The 6000-nt window shown below is 28.6% G+C and overlaps 1 long non-coding RNA gene across 2 annotated transcripts in view; it reads left to right on the top strand.

Moving 5' to 3' along the window:
* LOC106677944 (uncharacterized) overlaps nucleotides 1-6000 on the top strand; it is a 66362-nt gene that overhangs the window by 7675 nt on the left and 52687 nt on the right. The window lies entirely within an intron of this gene.

Genomic DNA, 6000 nt, shown 5'->3' with positions numbered 1-6000 from the left:
ATTTTTTTTTTTTCTTATACTTTGAAAAAAAAACGGGCGGATATCCAACCATTTCATGTGCTCTGGAAGCTCAAAAAAAAAATATGCAGAATATGATTTATTTTATACTTTGAGTAGGAAATGACGATATGGTTCTTCAAGCAAGTAATTTGTTTTCTAGAGTAGATTAAAGGAAAAGTACGTACATTAAAATACATCGAATATTTAAAAAAAAAATGTATTTATTGACATTTACAACTGAACATAATAATAAATCTAGTAAATTTGATGTAAGATTATAATGGTATGACACAGGCATGTAGAGAAACTACCCATTGGTAGCAATCTAAATCGAATAAATTAAAAAAAAAATTGTATTGCATATTTGATTTTGCACCTATAATGTTTAAAATAACAAGTAAATAAATATTTATTTTGTCAGTACTTTGGGAAATTATTAAGCCACGAAATTAAAGTTTGGTTGGAAGCTCTGTTCTCGTTTTCATTTTATACTACTTTGAAGTTCTTGAACAAAATTGGGAAAAAATTTCTTATTTTTATTTATACAAGCGGGTCAAATAATGTTAGTATTTTCCAAATAATCTGATATAGAAAACAAATGTCTTGGTGGAAGAACCATGTCATGTCATTTTCTCAACTCGAAATATAAGACAATGCAAATTAGGGGATGTTTTATTTAATTTAATTTTTTTTTAATACTATTAGCTGAAACAATTTGTTTTCACCGTAGAATCACCAAAAAAAAATTGTTCGAAATCCGTGAAGACCATCAGCGATCCCTTTGTTAGAAAAAGACATATCCTTATCAGTAGACAAAAAAATCAATAGTTGGTAAATGGAGGTTAGTATGTGATAACGTGATTAAGCTTGAGCATCCTAGTTGTTCATGAGTTTGGAATACATTAACAAAATCGATAAAAATCATTTATAAATATTATTTTATGCACATACTAAACACCTTTATTAGAGAAATAATGCAGCTTGTTTGTTTGTTTTTAGGTAGGTGTGTTTGTAGGTTTAGTGGCGCCAAACATCAATGGCCATCAACGCCATTTATATTTTATTTAATTTTGCTTATATTCGTTTAATTTTATTTATTTTTTAATTTGATTATTTATTTATTTTTTTCTTCCGTTCAATGTTATATTTTTGTCAGTAAATATTGTAATTTTAAAAACTGAAACACCAATTCTATTGTTTTATCATCGTCTCCGAGGGTTTTTGAAATATCTTTGTTTAGTCCTAAGCTATTGAGGTGTGGTGTGAAATATGGGCATTGTTGGAAAATACGGCTTGACATCCTTTTTAATAATTTTTAATTTACTCCTTGGGCTTTCATTCCACAAAGATTGCCATTTATCTTTGACTTCCTTTCCAAGAGGTTTGCTCATTTCTGATGGAGTTAAAATTGCTTTACCCCGTCCCGGAAGCGCGAGTGCTTCTCTTGCAGTGTGATCGGCTAGTTCATTCCCTGCGATTCCTACATGGCTTGGAACCTATATAAATGTAACTGGCATACTCATATTGTGTAAAGTGTTTAAGTAAAAATAAGATGCAGGAAATTTTCGGATGCTCTGGATACATAAAATCTAAACCTTTTAACGAGCCTAATGAGTCTGTAATTATTGTTATGTTGGTATGGTTCAAAGACAAGCAGAAGTGAAGTGCTGCTGCTATTGCATTGAGTTCGGCAGTGAATATGCTGCATACTTTGTGGAGTTTAGTTTTGAACGTTGAGTCATTAGTTACAAAGGATGATGCTGCTGATTGGTCTGATTTTGATCCGCCTGTATAGATTATAAAGGATTCGGGCACGTTTTGAATTAGACGAGAAAAGTGGGCTTTATATTCAACTGGTTCGGTATTATTTTCCAAGTATTTGGACAGGTCTAGAATAATAGTTTTAGGACGTTGAAAGGTCCATGTTTCCTAACTGGGTGCTGTGGCAACTCTCTTAAGATATTACAAAAAAAAAAAAAGATAAGAAAGAAAAATATTAAAACAAATATACAGTGCTTTCCTAGATTATAAAGGATTCGGGCATCGAGAAAAGTGGAGAGAAAACTTAGCGTGAAACCTCAGAAAACTTTTGACTGCCAGGCTTATTATGATTGCAGTGTTATAATTTAGGATCTATAATTGAAAGATTTCTATATTATCCAGTTGGTTCTGGAGAAAATATCTTCCCTGCCAAGTGTCCTTTACTTAGAAACACATTTATTTAATTGCAATGTTTCGGGGCCATCGCCCCATTTTCAGGTCCTACAGTACTGTCATATTTTTCAATTATAATATTGGTATTTCATTATATCTCTCCTTACGTAGTCCATTATTATTGTCTCAGAGTTATTTATAGAATTTTAAGAGAGTTTTTTTAATTTAATTTTTTTTTTTTTTATTTATTTTATTTATTTTTTTACTTATTTATTTTATTTTTTTTTATTTTAGTATGTATGAGATCATTCATCAATATTACCTATTGCCCACAACTGTGTGGCAGATTTTAATAACTATCAATAAAAAAAAAAAAAAAAAAAAGTAACAATATTTACAAGAAAAAAAAAATTTATAGAAAGAATAAAAGAAATAGTAACAATATCTAGTAATAAGTAAATTAATTTGTGTTCCAACTACTTTATTACTGGAATTCCAACATTCATACTAAATGTTTTTCATTGTTTTCATTGTTCATACAAAGTGATTACCTTGATCATTAAGACAAGCCCGGCATCTTCCTTACACAGCAGGATTGGCCGAATAGTATGAGCCCAAGATGAGAAAAAAGGCATTGATATTGAGTTCCGTTGAGTTGGCAAAGACATTAAGTTCCGAATGAAAAATTAATTTTCTTCAAAGTTTTAGATCAGCCGCCATTTTTTATTTTCCCTACCTTAAACTTTAAACTGGCTTTACTTCGAGTGCTAATAGACATCTCTACGCCAAATAGAATTTGAGATATAAATTCATTTACTACTGATCTCAGTACATTTTTTTAATGAAATGTTGCTTTTTAAAAAGCTATATCTGAATTAATATATATCGAATATATATTGAACGTAAATAACTCCATTAGGACTCATATTTCAACAAATTTACTCTTCTTTAAATGATGTTCTCTTTGATTTTCTTGTGTTGTTGGTAATTTAAAAGATATAGAGCTCCAAATGAAAATTAAGTTTTTTTAACGTTTTGAAACAGCAGCCATTTTTTATTCCTCCTACCTATACCTGGCAATTTTGACTAGTAATTATACATAGTTTTCATTAAAGTAATAAAAATTGGGCTGAAATACTACTTTTTTTTCACCCCGGTTCTTGTACTAGAAAATTGGATTCATCTATTTGGGCTGACATTAAACAAAAAGATTTTGCAATCCCAGTCAATGATTTTAATTAATGCATAAAGAAGGATAATTATACACTAATTAATTTATTTATAATAACCTTAATTATTCATAGGAGAAAAACTTTATTAAAAGACAACAAAGTTGTGCTGCCAAACTTCATTGGGTTGCTAGTCACACAGCATATTTATTTTAATCTAATCAGACAATATTTTTGACCTTACGATAAATAAGCTTATGAGTCTAAAAAACTTCAGACATGAATTTCTCCTAAACAAAGCGTAACAGACCACTTTCAAAGGGATTTTTATTTTGTTGTTTTGAGATCTTTAATTTATATTTTTAATTAGGACAATTAACCCTGAAATATCCTGAATATATTTAATAATATTTATATATATATTTTTCCCCCATTTATTTTGAAGCAAACAGAGGTTGTTAAAACCGTCAAACTTATGTTACTTTGTCTTGAAGTTATATTTTTGACTCTTTTAATACGTGGAAACAATTTGGGACAATTATCTAAAACAATGCTTTTACATAACATAGATTTTTTAATTTTCAGACGTACCGAATTTTGTATTTAATGTTTTCGTTTATACTTGTAAATATATAAATTGTATCTTTCCATTTATTATTTTTAGTTTAATTGTATTTGATTTGTTATTTTTCTTTCTTTTTATTTATTATCAGAAGTGTTAGTCATCCTACGATATAACATATGGTTTTCTTTTATTTTTTCTATTCTTATTTTAAATATTCTGTTAATTATTATTGTTCATTTTTATCTTTTCAAATTCATTATTTTATTATATTCCATGACGTTTTATTATTTTATTTTTTATATTACTCTAAGGCTCTAAAGCCTGATTTTGACGCTTGTATATTATTCTAAGGGATCAATCCCAGAATAAATAAAGAATATTATTATTATTATTATTACCGTTATCGGTTTGAGAAAACTTTAAAAATAGGAGGTAACTTATTTTTGTAGTAAACTCTTGAATTAGTAATTCTACGTACGTTTGACCAATATATATCCATGTATACTGATATTTATATTTCATTGCCTCATTGATTAAGCCAGGTGAATTTAATCTCTGATTCTAATCACCTGTTATCAACTTGCGTATTGATTAATCACATCATTTATCTGGAGGTCACGTTATGCTGCTTGACACTTTGACCGAAGTTTTGTTTTACTTAATTTACCTAATAGTACAAGAGCCGGGAAGAAAAAAAGGCAGTTATCTCACCCCAATTTTTGATGACTTTAATGAAAACTAGGTATAATTACTAGTCAAAATTGATGAGTCTGCCAAGTATAGGTAGGGGGAATAAAAAATGGCGGCTGTTTCAAAACCTTAATTTTTCATTCGGAGCTCTATATCTTAAAAAATACTAACAACACTAGAAAATCTAAGAGAACATTATTTAAAGAAGAGTAAATTTGCTGAAATATTATTCCTAAAAGAGCTATTTACTTCCCATAGTTCTCGAGATATAGCATTTTAAAAAGCAAAATTTCTTAAAAATCTACTGAAAGATTAGTAGTTAGTTAATTTATTTTGAGAAATCAATATCTCAGGAACTATGTGACGTACAGATGTCTTTTAGCACTCAAATTGAAGCTAGTTTAATGGACTATAAAGAAGTTTATGACCTTTACCTCCGTAGGAATGGTAGTTTTCATGATATTTGCTAAAATAAATTGATTTATAGTTGTTCGGATCAAATAAGTTTGATTTATGAAAACTTCATTTCAGAAACCCTTGGACGTACAGATGTCTGACAGCGCTCAAATTAAAGCTAGTTAAATTTACTACAAAATAGTTGATTATGTTTATTTTTGTAGGAGTAGTAGTTTTTATGATATTTGACAAAATAAACTCACAAAATTTTAATTTATAATTGTTGGTATAAAATGTTGGATTTTTGTAAAAAATATATCTCTGGATCCATAAGACGAACGTATGTCTGCCAACACTCAAAATAAAGGAAATTTAACTTCCTATAAAGTAGTTTATGACATTTATCTTCGTAGGGGTAGTATTTTTTATGATATTTACATATGAATATAAATTTGGCAAAAGAAAATTTGTTTTAGCAAATTTCATGTAAACTATTACTCCTACGAAGCTAAACATCGTAAACTACTTTATAGCTCATTAAATTAGCTTTAATTTGAGTGCTAATAGACATCTGTTCGTCAAATGGTTTTTCAGATATAAATTTTTCAAAATAAATTCACTAACTATTGATCTTTCAGTACGTCCCCTATAACATTTTTATGAAATGTTGCTTTTTAAAAAGCTATATCTCGAAAACTATTTAACGTAAATAACTCTATTACGGATCAAATTTACTCTTCTTTAAATGACGTTCTCTTATGTTTTCTTGTGTTGTTCCTACTTTTTAAGATATAGAGCTCCAAATGCAAAATTAGTTTTTTTTTGTCACTTTGAAACAGCCGCCATTTTTTATTCACCTACCTATACATGGCAGACTCATCAATTTTGGCTATTAATTATACATAGTTTTCATTAAAGTAATCAAAAATTGGGGTGAGATAACTGCCTTTTTTCTCTTTATGGGCCCTTGTACTATAAATACTTTTATTCAATTCAGTCTTATTCATTCAGATTTGATTTCATCCC

The sequence above is a fragment of the Halyomorpha halys genome, unplaced genomic scaffold (assembly GCF_000696795.3).
Source record: "Halyomorpha halys isolate HHAL.00 unplaced genomic scaffold, Hhal_1.1 Scaffold115.1, whole genome shotgun sequence".
NCBI lineage: Eukaryota > Metazoa > Arthropoda > Insecta > Hemiptera > Pentatomidae > Halyomorpha > Halyomorpha halys.
The sequence above is the reverse complement of the archived record's forward strand: the minus strand, read 5'-3'. Positions and strand labels throughout refer to the sequence as shown.